The 13,451-nt window shown below is 46.9% G+C and overlaps 1 pseudogene; it reads right to left on the bottom strand.

The window, feature by feature from the left end:
- Positions 1–10,714: 10,714 nt before the first annotated feature.
- On the bottom strand, positions 10,715–13,056 carry LOC126501280 (SH2B adapter protein 1-like; annotated as a pseudogene).
- Between the last annotated feature and the right edge of the window lie 395 nt (positions 13,057–13,451).

Raw genomic sequence — 13,451 nt, 5'->3', positions numbered from 1 at the left:
TGCTAGATTATAAGCTGCTGTGCTACCCTGAAAAACCATTATGTGTGCTACAATTCTTTACAAAAAAGCCACAAAAGTAAAATGATATCCTGAATGTTACATAGTGATGACTAAAAAATATTAAGCAATTATTGTGTGTGTGTTTGCACATGGCACAGAGCACATCAGTGGACTTTGTATATAATTTGTTTTCTTCTTCCATCTTTGTGTGGGTTCTGGGGACCAAACAGGTTATTAGACCTTCATAGTAAAATGCCATAGTGATAACTTTTATTAAAAAATAAAGACTAGATTTTACAGAAGTTGGACATTACAAAACTAAGACGTTAGATCGAGGCAGGGTGCAGGAGTCTCTGGTAGTTTCTGAAACACAGAACTGGCTCCCTCACTTACATCTATGCATTAGTCTGTTTAGCAAATTCGACTTGTGTACCACCTCTGTCTCAGGAACCAGTCTTGGGGAAGGCGAAAGAGAGATACTACACACAGCAATTCAAGCCCGGATGAGGGGTGATTGGGACTGGCGAGGAACAGCAGTGATCCCTTCGAGTTGATCTTCAGGTTTCGGAAGAGACTGTAGGGCAGATGAAGTAGAGTGGGTGACAACCATGGAGAGCATGGAGATGCTGGCGGTACTAAAAGCTGCTGCCACGCCTTGTGGTAGGTGGTGGAGGACAAGCCTAGTGGGGCAGAGAAAGGTCATGCTGTGATCATCTTCTACACTTAGGAAAGACCCCAGCAGCTGCCTGGCTCTTCTGGTCTCAGTTCCTTCTCGAACTCCGGAGATGTGACCTGACAAGACGATACTCATAGAAACATCCTTTCCCAGGATGGCTGAGCAAATTCCTCTGGTACTGCACTCCTTTTGAAAAAAAAAAAATTGCTGTAAGCACAAACTACCTGCAGGGATTATTACCTGCCAATAATGGCTACTTACTCTGGGAAGCTGTGAAACAGTTCAGGAAATAGTCAGTGACGTGAGCAGTCACTATGTAGGGCCGTCTAGCATTTCCATAGAGCGGGAACCGTGGGGTGAGAGATTGAGTTTGTGCCCAGCACAAACCCTTTTGTTTGTTGTGTTGCACGTGCTGTCTGAGGACACTACAACAATGTGGGGGCCCTCCAACTAGCACATGGCGTGGTGGTGATTCTTGTGTGAGCTGCTCCCGAAGAGCCAATAGGTGGGAAGCAAAGCTGCTGGAGAAGATCTCAGCTCACAAAGTTGGGTCAAGACCCAAAGTCTTGTCAAGCGAGGCTGTCACTGGACTTGCTGTTACTCTCTGCCTAATGCTTCACAAACAATGTCTCTGTCCACCGTGACTTCAAAACTCGAAATGTTTCCAATGAGAAGCCCAGTTTGATGAACCCTCCGCACTGGGAAATGCCACCAGCTGCCTCATACACGAAGGTGTTGGGTGAACGGGAGACTCAGGATGGATTTAGGGACGCTGAACCTCCCGTAGGGTATAAGGAGACAAATAATGTTCAAGTCATTGGAGCACACACTGCACACTGACATGTGTTAGGAATCTGAACAAAGATGGTGTGAGTCAGTACAGCATTAACAGGAAGGACTGGATTTCTCTCTGCAGCTGAGGTTACTTCCTAGTTCCCGTTGTAACTCTTGGGGATGGGCCTCATTTGGTTCAATCTTCCACTGATGGTGGGGTCAGGTTTAGGAAAGTTCTGTTAGGCTTTATTTTACAAGTTCTTCCAGGAACACACACTGAAGGGCTCCCTGGGAAAATCTTGGCAAACAAAGCGCATGCTATCTAAGGCCTTTACAAACACTGGCTTGACATACTTCCTGGTCCCTGGCTCACCCCTGGGCAACAGACCTGTCCAGAGGACTCCACATCTGTGACCCCGCACGGGAAAGCGAAACTGTCTGGGGCATGTGAAGGCAGAGTACCGGTGGAGCAGAAAGGATGCAATAACTAGACATCAATGCGCACTGGCTGAGCGTGCGGGCAACTTCTAGACAGTGTGGGAGAGGGAACCGAATGGGAGCCCACGAACCACGAACCGAATGAGCGGTGTTGCTGGCCTCTGTGCTGCGCATGCTCCACACACTAGTTGTATTCACGCAAGGAGGCTGAAGATGAAACTGATGAAACTTTCATCCCTGTTTTGTGGAGAAGGAAGCCACGGACCTTAATGAAAGTAAGCTGCCAGGTTCCAGCACAGCGTGAGCCATGAAGCTGGGTTCTTCACTCAAGAGCGACATTCTCAAGCAGTTTTGACCAGACTGTTCACTATCAACAGCCACAAGACTTAGGTTATGAAAACAGAATCTGAATACCGGGAAGTCTTAAACTAGAGAAGAGAAATCACCACTGTGGTAACTGTTGACAAGACCAGACCCTTTAACTGCCTTTATATAAACCTGTCTCACAGCCCGTGTGTTTCGCAAAGGTGCGGCACGCCACGGGGTGACGATGTTGCGTGAATGCTGCCCTTGCTAACTGAGAATTCCAGGCTATCATCAAACATTTAGAAGAAAACAATATTTCCTGGAGCTTATTTCTCCTTAGCACTTTTTTAGCTACTCATGAGATTTTATTAAAAAGTACTTATAGGTGAGATAGAAAATTATATTTCCAAATTGTCATGGTACGTAAATAATCCTTTTTTTTCTCTTAAACACCACATTTTATATTTTCTAGATTTTGATGGCCCAGGCCTGCCACTTTTGACTGTTACTCTGTGTTTTCTCTAGGTAAGTAATATTATGTCACTGACGTAGCTGCTCATAGATAGTTTTCTTCTTAACACACCTCCTAAAATAGCCCTGGAAACTGCCACAGCTTGTTGCCTCCACAGACAGTATCTCCTTTCGTGTTTCCACCGCTGACCCCGACCTTTTGTTTCGTCTATAGACAGAGCCTCTCATGGTCCTTTATCCTGTGCTGGGGGATTCAGAACTGTGGCCTGTGCAGGGCAAGGACCTAGCTGGCACTGGTTGGAGGGACCGAAAAGACATTCAAAGGAGCCGCCTCCTCTCTGCGCTTTCGAGATCACAGAAGAGGTTGCTGCTCCTACCCCTCTGCTTTTCTTTCCCTTCTCTGGAGAAACTGCACCATAAGCAGGTACTTTTGTCTGAGAAGAAGCAGGAGTTCAAATGTGGAACATCCAGTTGTTTCCCTGGGGGATCAAATCAGTTCTACATAGGAATACCTCTGTGTTAGTTACCTGTTTTTTTTTTTTTTTTTTTTTTGACAGGGTTTCTTTGTGAGAACCTGGCTGTCCTGGAACTAACTATTGTAGACCAAGCTGACCTCAAACTCACAGAGATTCACCTGCCCCTGCCTCCTGAGTGCTGGGATTGAAGGCATGCACCACCACTGCCTATCCTGTCTTTATGGCCAAAAATACCCAGATTGATCGCCTTATGGACAGGAAGGTTTGTTTTGGCTTAGTTTCAGAGGCTCTACACTGTGTGATCAACTAGCCATACTACTCTGGGTAAAGAGGGTGATACGTCACAGCGGAGGACATTACACTGTTTTCCTCAAGATGGCTAGGAAGTGAAGGGAGAGACAGAAGGCTCTGGGCTCCCGCTGTCTCCTTGAAGGGCACACCTGTATAATCACCTAATAACACCAAGCTGCAACCAAAGCCTCCAACACATTGCTTTGGGAGAATTTGGATTCAAACTAAGGCATCTCCCTCTTTTGCAGCTGGACTTCATTGCTCTATATCCATCATCTTCCAGCTTTCTGGGGAGCAGGGTACCAGCTTTGAGGGTCTCTACTGAATCTGAATACCACAGGCCCTTTCTCCTCCCGTTCTACAGGGACCAAGACACTTAGGTCTTAACCCCTTGAAGCTGATGAAAATCTACTGTGAAGTCAAGTATCTCCTCTCAGTTATTAAAGTCTGCCCCCAGTGGATACCCGGAGCAGCTACAATGCTTTGAAATCTCACTGCCCTCTTTGTGCACAGCCTGAGCAAGGCTACCTGGGAACTGAGGTGGGTAAGAACATTCAGTTACAGTTTAACCTTGTTTCCTTCCGTCTCTTTCTATCTGGTTGCTGTGCCATTCTTGAGGAAATGAGGACAAAAATCTCCAGAGGACAGAGGAGAAAATACAGTACTTCCTACTTTCAGAACAGGGCTTCCCATTATTGGCACCAGAGGAGCAGTGGGAACGGAGGTACCAAGGGAGCAGGGCCTCTAATGGCCCTGCCTGATGCACCCTCTGCTGGCTGAACAGCTAGCTATGCATCCCGAGGTATGGAAGTTTGTACAGAGTCATCCAGCAATTAGCTTCATCTAAACTACCTGGGGCCACAGCGAGGCTCTAAGCCAAGGCTGACTCCCCTTTGTTGAGGCAGCTGAGTATGAGGCACCGGAAGCCATTTATCCTCCCGTGTTTCTGCTGCTCCCTGGCTCATTAGCCCCAGAGAAGTGGCTGAGGGGCTTGCATAGTCAAACTAAACCAAGGTACGGCAGAGTCCAGCTCATCGGAACCCCTGCGTGTGAGCACTGAGCCCAGACCTGGGAAAAAGTCAGCAACGCTGTGTCCACCATTATGGAACCTGAAGAACAGCTCCCGTGGGCACCTCGTGGGGAGCCGTGGCTATGATCTAAATAGGACTGGACTGTCCAGGACCTCAGCCACACACTCATTATTAGCAGCACCTTGCATTTCAGAAGCAGCCTGTGGACAGGGAGCACATATGGAGAGGGAAAGCAGCCAGTCTTCAAAAAAGTACTCAGGAGCCTGTCTAGGCTGTGGCTAATTTTATAGCAGTAATAGTGAAAGCTTACTGAATGCCAAATATATGCTGGGCACTCTAGGCGAGGTCTGAATTATAAGGTAAGAATTTTAACCACTACTTTAGCACAACTGCCTGAGAATACATATTTATATGAAATGATTTTATTGACGGGGAAAGGCATCATACGATGAAGCCAGTGGCAGAGCTGGAGTTTGAACCTGGGTTGTGTCACTGAGGACTCGGCTCTCCAACACGGACCTCTTTTCAATCAGGCTCCACTAGAGAACTTCAGAGCATGCTAGTGCAACGGCCTTGAATGAAACTCTTGAGGTCAAAATGATGGAGTTAAAAACAAGCCTATCTGTTTCCAGGACGATCATGACATTCTGGACAGGCTTCAAGTTAAACAGGCAGAACTAACAGAATCCGTTTCAGAGTGGGGCTTGGCGGAAAGGCAGGGCTGGTGAGCTGGTCCAGGGAGCACTTTCCTATGCTCCGCCAAGCGGGACGTGTGCATGTCCGAAGGATTTGCATGGCCATTCTGCAAATGTCCGCACTCTACGAGAGCTGTTCCCACAGGCAGCGCGCACCTCTGGCTACGGCAGGCTAAGCAGAGGATGGGGACGGAGCTAGGGCAGAAAACTCTTTTCCTGAGAGTGCTCTGCCCCATTTTTTAAGTCACATGGTAGCACTGGCCTAGGGCAGAGGCAGTACCACCTTGCTCTGCCACCACTGCCCACCTTCTTCCAATGGCCACACTGCTGTTCACAACTAGTGTGCTCTGCCTGTGAACAACTGAAGACTCCTGTGGACCCAGAGTGATGTTCAGATTCAGACCGGAAGCAGCACACAACAGCTGTTTCCAAAAGCTTGGGCCAAAGATGGTCACGGCAGTTTAGAATTTCCCTCCTAAGTGAGTTTGAAATGAAAACTTCCAGTTGATAACCAAACTCTAAGTCACTTTTCTATGAAAGAGACATGCATCTCCTTATAGTTTAGAACAGTGACAGACTCAGGGAAAGCTGACCTACCTGTCACTCCAGATACACCTGGGCCTGATATAGCACAGAAGAGCCCAGGGTCCCACACAATCAAAATGTACAGGTGATTTTCTTCCCTTAGCTTCCTCTACTCCAGAGCTCACCTACTGCCCCTCCCTGCCTCTGTCCCATTGTATTCACTGGCTCCTCTATTCACAACCTCAAGCTGAACTGCCCAAGCATCAAGCTTCAGACGGCTTCTTTCTTTATATTACAGACTTCTGCAGGTGGCCACGATGCCTGCTCACAGCTATAGGCCTGTCATGCCAAAGCCAAACCTGAGCCCAGACTCCTCTTTTTAAGTCTCACAGCACACACCTAGGCATGTACTTGCTGGGATATTCCACAGGTGTCTCATGCACAAGCACCAACCACTTCCTACAACCTGGGGTTACTTCCTCATCCTCCCTTCCCACCAAATCTAGACCAAGGGCAGCAGTCTCAGGTTCCTTCACCCCATCTGCTAATGCCCACCTGCACGAAGGGCCTTTGATTCCTCCTCCTGAATCTTTTCATCCCCAACCCCACTGTGTTCGTTCTTCTAAAAGCCTTTAAACAAGCATGCCACCTAAAATGTAACTGCTTCCCAATATTGTCCCGTCACTTTCCACCAAATTATTACCGTGGGGTAATCTACCACATTTTTAGGGATAACTGATACATACTGGGATATCTGAATGGGCTGTTGGCAGCTGCTATATGTTCTGATTGGGTAGTGGCCATGTCATGTAGTTCAGTGCTGAAACAGATGTGCTGAAACTTTGCTGGTAGGCCACAACCCTGTGGTAATGCACAGATTAATGGAGATGGATTAAATTAAGATGTATGAAATAACCAACAAGAAGCTAGACCTAATGGGTCAAGCAGTGATTTAAATAATATGGTTTCTGCGTGATTATTTTGGGGCTGAGCAGCCAGGAACCAACAAGCAGCTCCTCACAACAAATTGGTGCCCAATGTGGGGACAACTAAAATCTACTTAAAACCTGAGAGGGCTTGGAAAGGAATTCTAGATACTAAAATCCAAAGTTTAGTCGCATTTATTTTCCTGAATGGGCTTTGCTTGCAGGTGACATGCTGCGGCTCCTTTAAAAAAGGTCTTCCTGGTTCAGTGGTAGGAGAAATAAAAAGCCCTGTGTGGGTTTCAAATGGAGGCGGCTTGTGTGAACTCTTGCTCTTTCAGAAAGCTGAACACTTAAATGGCATTTGTGGACCAAGGTGCTTGTGTGCCCACTCTGCGTCAGGAGCAAAGTAGCTGAGACCATGCCCATGGCTCAGCACTCCCCACCTGGGCATGCAGCAAAATCAGGTCTACTAGGTCTGTACAAGCAGGAGACCATGGAAGATTCCTGCAACCAAATACAGAGATATTTACTGCACATTGCACTACATGGTAGATTTAGCTTTTGCTAAGATAAAAAAGGGTTTGTGTGTTACACGCTCCTCTCAGAGTTAAAGTGGTGAGCAAGGCTCCTACCTGGATCCTACTTGTTGTTGTTGTGATCTTAGTTGTAGGAGACACTTAAGCAGAAATATTAGAGCCACCACCACCCCTCCCATAAGTCACCATGCAACAAGTGTAGAGAAATCTAGCAGTCATTGTATGTGATCCCATACTTGGCCAAAGAATGTGGTAGACAAATCCAATGACCCAACTAGTGTCTAGTCAAGTTGTCTAAGTTTTAATTAAATTTACAGCTGGGCAGGGGTAAACCAGGTAAAAGCTTGTGCAAATTTTGAGGGGACAAATGAAATTGCTGATGGAGGAGCCAATCCTGTTCCAGCAAAGGCAAGGACACTGTCATAGTCACAATTAGGTGGTCTACTCTGTGGTTGCATGTTGCTAGCATTCTTGGCAGCCCATATGCAATCTGATAAGAGATGTGTGCTCTGGACTGTAATAGGTCTTGAATAGTTTGCATGGTTTTGGAGATGGAATCCTTTGGGACTTTAATTTTGCAAAAAAATAGTATTTTGCATGCTTGTATGCTATCTTAGAAAATATTTATGGGTTCTGATTAAGTCATTTCCAATACCTTAAGGACCACCAATAACTCCCCTCATTGTACTGATCCAGGATTTGGTTGGGTATAGGCCTTTTTCTAATGATTAACTCCCATTATTATTAACCCCAAATTAGTTTTATTGGCATCTGTAAAGGCAATAGCAGCCTAGGGGATAGCATTTCTTGATGGTATGGCATGATTTTTATCTTTAATTTTAAAAGGAGAGGGCAGAAAGTTGTCTGTCGTGAGGGAAATGATTATTCAGTGTGCTCATACTGGACCTAACAATCACTTTAAAACAGACTTCCTCTCTAAGTGGTATGCTGTTTTTCCTGGCTTTGCTTACAACAATGTCTCTGCAGTCTGTATCTATAACTGTAACTCCTGGGTCAGGGAGTGCACCAAGTACCACGAGCAGTTGCTGACTGGCCTGAAGGACAGCAAACAGCTTATTTTCATAGTCTGTCCTGGGAAACTGACTGAGCAGCAGAAACTCCCTGCTGCCACCTTGGTCCTGGAAGAGTACCTAAAGGTGTTCTACAATGCTCTCAAGCTAGGTCACAAAGACACCAAAGTCTCTATTAAGGTTGGTTCTACTGCTGTTCAAGTAACATCAGCAGAGAGAACAAAAATATTGGGGCGAGTTACTGAAATCAAAGAAATCTGCCCAATGGATGAGAACCAGTTCACCTTAATGATTGCAAACCAAGGCACACTGCCTACCTTCATGTACCAGGAGTGTGAAGCCATTGTCCAGTCTATTATTTATATCAGAACCCACTGGGAGCCTCTACAGTCTTGTGCCCAATGATAGCCTTTTTGGCATTTAAGGCATTAGGTCTTTGGGTGAGATCTGGGACAACCCCTACCTAAGTGACCAGACTGTCCACATCCCCAGCAAGTATGGTCTGGTGGGGCAGAATTATCATCCTAGTCAAGTTTGGCATTGGCCACAGCATTGATGGAAGCCATAAGGGTGGAAATGGGCCTGTTCTGTGATGTGGGAGTGTCATATATCAATCTGTTGATTTCATTGGCTGAGCAATAAAGAAACTGCTGGCCCTGATAGGTTAAAAGATAGGTGGGCAGAATAAACAGGATAGGATGCTGGGCAGAAGAGGAAGCGAGGTCAGACTCTGCTCTGCTCCCGAAGAGACGCCATGCTCAGCTCTCCCGGGTAGACGCGATAGCTTTGCTCTCTGAGGCACACGCGATGAAGATGGACATAGGCTAGAATCTTCCTGGTAAGCGCACCTTGGGGTGCTTACACACATCATTAGAAATGGGCTAGTCCAGGTGCGAGAATTAGCCTGTAAGGGTTAGAGTTCACGGGCCAAGCAGTTCTTAAATGAATACAGTTTGTGTGTTGTTATTTCGGGCATGAGCTAGCCAAGCGGCCGGGGTGTTGGGGACGCAGCCCCGCCGCCGCTTCTTATTTCAACAGTTCTGTGTATCAATATCATGGGTGTCCAAGGCCCAATTATGACTATTTTCATTTCTACCAGGTACCATGGCATTATGGGTGATGGTGCTGAGCCCCTCCCAGGTTAGTTGTTTAATAAGGATATCCTTGGTAGGGCCAGATGGGACACACTTTTCTTTTTCTTTTTTTCTTTCTTTTTTTAAAAACTTTACTTAAAGAGAACTTTAATTTTTTTTTTAAACACAAAACAAGAAGTTCTAAGAATTCTAAAGCATACTGTGCTCAAGTTCCTGGGGACTGAGAGTATCTTTGACATTATTTGCGTAAAAGAATTGAGAGCTGTTTCAGAATGCCTTAGCTGATATCTACTTGTTTCACAAACAGGCCACACAAATATTGACAGGACTCAGACTAATTGGGCGACACTCACAGACTAAAATCATGTCCTGAACTGCAATCAATGGATTCTGTTGTTGTGGGACATTTGTACACTGTGTGAAGATATATCACCGTGCTTGGTTTAATAAAAAGCTGAATGGCCAATAAGTAGGTAGGAGGAATAAATTGGATTTCTGGGGAGAAAAAGGAAGAAGAGGAGGAATCTAGGTGCAAGGAATACCAGGAGACATGGAGAGGAAACAGGAGGTACAAGATGGAAGAAACGTAATGCCATGGGATAACAGAAATGGGTTAATTTAAGTAATAAGAGCTAGTTAGGAACAAGCTATAGGCCAAGCTTTCATAATTAATTAATAAATCCCTGTGTCATTATTTGAGGGCTAACAGTCCCGATGAGGAAGTACTACTTGCTAATTCTGTCATATGCTTCATTTTTTTCTGTATACAGAGAACAGGGGATGTGCTTTTCAACAGCATTGGTGACACAGGTTGAAAATTCAGAAAATGGTTCCACAGCCTGCTGGACAAGATTGCAGAAATAGCCTACATTGTCCTGGGGGCATGCAAAGTTTGAGGGCTGTCGTAGGAGAAGCTGCTTGTTTGTTCCCAGCTGCTCAGACCTGAAATAACTACACAGAAACTATATTATTTGCAATACTGTTTGGTCAATAGCTTAAGTGTATTTCTGACTAACTCCTATCTTAAATTAACCCATTTCTATTAGTTTATATTTTACCATGAGGCTCATGGCCTACCAGCAAGGCTCCAGCTGACAACTCGCATCTTTCCCCTCTGGTGGCTACATGGCATCTCTAAACTCTGCCTTCCTTCTCCCAGTATTCAGTTTATTCAGTTTAGTTTTCCCCACCTAGCTCTACTCTTTTGCCCTATCACAGGCCAAGACAGTTTCTTTATTAACTAATGGTATTCACAGAATATAGGGGGGATTCCACATCAGAGGGCCTTAAAGGTCAGGTCAGACACTTGTTGGAAATAGGCCTGTAGGCCAATCATGGATTGTGAGACAGGATCAGGGTATTGTCCTTGGCCAGTAAGCATGTTGAGGGTAATATTAAGTCCAAATTGCAAATTTGTATGGGCTTGGGTCTCTGCTGCATTATTCTAAGCAGAGTGCCATTGGAGAAAAACTGAGGGGTCAAGGACTGCCTTCAACATGGAGTACCAATCATAATGGGTTTGAAGCTGCATGGCCCGTTGTTTGAGTATTTGCTCAAAATAGGGAGAATCAGGGTAGCATTGATAGCCCTTGAACATGCCCACATGGCTCCCAGCCTGCTCCAAGCCCTGCTGCCACTGGGAAGGCACATAGCCAACAAGGACAATATTACTGGAGCCTCCAGACTCCAGAGCATCCAGAAGTGCTCAAGCATATCAAAAATAGACTGGAATCACAGATGTTGGACCTCGCAAAGACCTTACTCATTCAGTGACAAATGCAGGTGTTTGGCCTTGTCCTGGAAGTAGAAAGTGAGGACATATTCACTACATCTTGTCTCACTGTGATGTGCCAGGAAGACACCATGGGAGCCAGTGCCTCCTTCCAGCACTAACTAGGCAACCTTAAATCAAGAGAGTATGCAATGGAACCAAGGATATCCTGAGAGGGGATGATCTCCCTCAGCACCCTCTGAATCCCCTTGGAACAGGAATGACCCTGTGGCTGCTTTTGGAGTATCCAGGGGAGGGTAGGGGTTCAGAGGGGATAAATTGTCCCTGTAGGGGCACCTCCTCAATGGGAAAGTGAAGAGGCAATTTCAGAGGAATCATTGAGTCAAGGAGGCAGCAATGGAGGCAGAACTAGGGGAGAAGGATGCTGATGGCTAGTCAGAAAGGCTCCCATAAGCCCCAGGAGCCAAGTGGTCCCAGATCCTGGCTGGGCAGGGCAACTCCAGGCTGTCTGCATTATCCTTTGTGTAGAAGGAGGTCACAGAAGCCAGGACAAGAGTCATGGGATAGGGGCTGATAGCAGGGCAGAGTCCTGGGCTTAGGAACTCCTGGATGTCAGACACCCAGATCACATGAAGTGCATCAGTTGTCTCCAGAATGTACTCTGAAGGGCCTTCTACCTGAACCACAAATGTGTTCTCCCTGTCGGCATCTCTAGGGCCGTGGCTGTGCAGACATCAGTGAGATGCTGAGTTGGGACTGGGATGCCTTGGGTGGTACAAAGAACTCCAAGCAACTGCCTTTTCCTCCTCCTTCTCCTCCACTTTGGAGGAGTAGGTGACACTTGGGCCACTGAGGCTGCCCTCCTCCCCCTGAGGTCAGCCCAGCCACCCCTCCTTCACAACCCACTCCTTCTGGGTCAGGGACAGCTTCTTCAGCCCCCATAAAACTGAGCAGCTCTTCTCTCTGTACCATTTTTGCTCTGTCTTTCAAGGTTCCCCCTCCATGACTCAGTCTCAGCCTCTCAAAGTGGTGAGTCCATGTCTCCCCAAGGGATGTGCCATCACAAGCCAGTCCCCTACCAAGTGTCCCAGCACCACCTAGGACTGGACGACCTGATGTGGCCTCCAGAGGCCCAGTTAGGGAGGAAGAGTCAATGGCCCCTCGCCACCACAAGCTGCCACATACGGAACTTCTGACTGAGCAACCCACTGAATGGAGGGAAAAGTGTTTCTTCATCTTTGGCTTTGAGGACGTTGTAGAGGAGGAAGAGACTGAGGAAGGAAGGGGGCCAGCTAGGTCCTCAGAAGATAGAGATGAGCCCAACACAGCCAGGGGCCCACCCACACTGCAGTTGTCAAGGGACAGGTCATGTGGTGGTTCAGTCTCCACACCAGGGTTCACTGGGGCCAAGATAGGTAGGGAGAGTGAGCTGGAGGCCCGGGCCACTGATGTGGGAGTGATTTCTTTCTAATCTGTTGCTTTCATTGGTTAATTAATAAAGAAACTGCCTAGGCCCATTTGATAGGCCAACCCTTAGGTGGGTGGAGTAAACAGAACAGAATGCTGGGAGAAAGAAGCTGACTCAGGCAGTCGCCATGGTTCTCCCACTCCAGACAGACACAGGTTAAGATCTTTCCTGGTAAGTGCACCTCATGGTGCTACATAGATTATTAGAAATGGGTTAAGAGGCTGAAACTAATGGGCCAGGCAGTGTTTAAAAGAATACAGCTTCCATGTAATTATTTCGGGTAAAGCTAGCCATGCGGGTGGCCGGGTGGCAGGAAGTGGCCTGCCGCCAATCTTATTACAACAGGCCATCTCAGTTTTGAAGTGCTGCAGGAATAGCTCATCAAAATAGCCAGAAAAGGCAACTTCTGTTCCAGGCTCTGCATATTGTGGGTACAGACCAGGTAGAGGTGAAAATGGCCGACAAGAACCAGGGCAGAGGCCCTCACATGAGACTCACAGAACTTTTGCCAAGTTTGGGGAGGGGGTAGTGGCAGTGCTGGCAGAGAAGGGAAGGTCCCATCCTTCAGGGAAGGGACACCATTCATGATGGGCCCAGGAGAAGCCTGTGAGGAGATGCAGCAGAGAAAAAAGCAGCCAAAAGACATGGGGTGAGTGACACCTGCATCTCAGTCCCTGTACTCAGCTCCAGGGTCAAACTAGTGGAAGCAGCTGCCATCTGGGGAGAACATTCCAACTCCTGAAGGGAAAGGGGATTCAACCCCAGATGAATGGCCAAAGCCTTTCTGTGAATTAAAAGACAGGATACTGTCCTAAGGCCTTTAATAGGTGTTCACATAACCAGATTAGTTGACAAGAGAGACTAAAAGAGGAAGTTCAACAGTTCATATGCCGAAGAGCGGTCGGGACTCCCCATAAAGCCAGAGAGCCTTCAGACAACCCTGGAGAATGACCCCTGGCAAAAGTCGTCAGTTGTCTTCAG

The sequence above is a fragment of the Alexandromys fortis genome, unplaced genomic scaffold (genome assembly GCF_014885135.2).
Source record: "Alexandromys fortis isolate MF-2015 unplaced genomic scaffold, M_Fortis_MF-2015_v1.1 scaffold_30, whole genome shotgun sequence".
Classification (NCBI taxonomy): Eukaryota; Metazoa; Chordata; class Mammalia; order Rodentia; family Cricetidae; genus Alexandromys; species Alexandromys fortis.
This window is presented reverse-complemented; position numbering and strand designations above follow the sequence as displayed.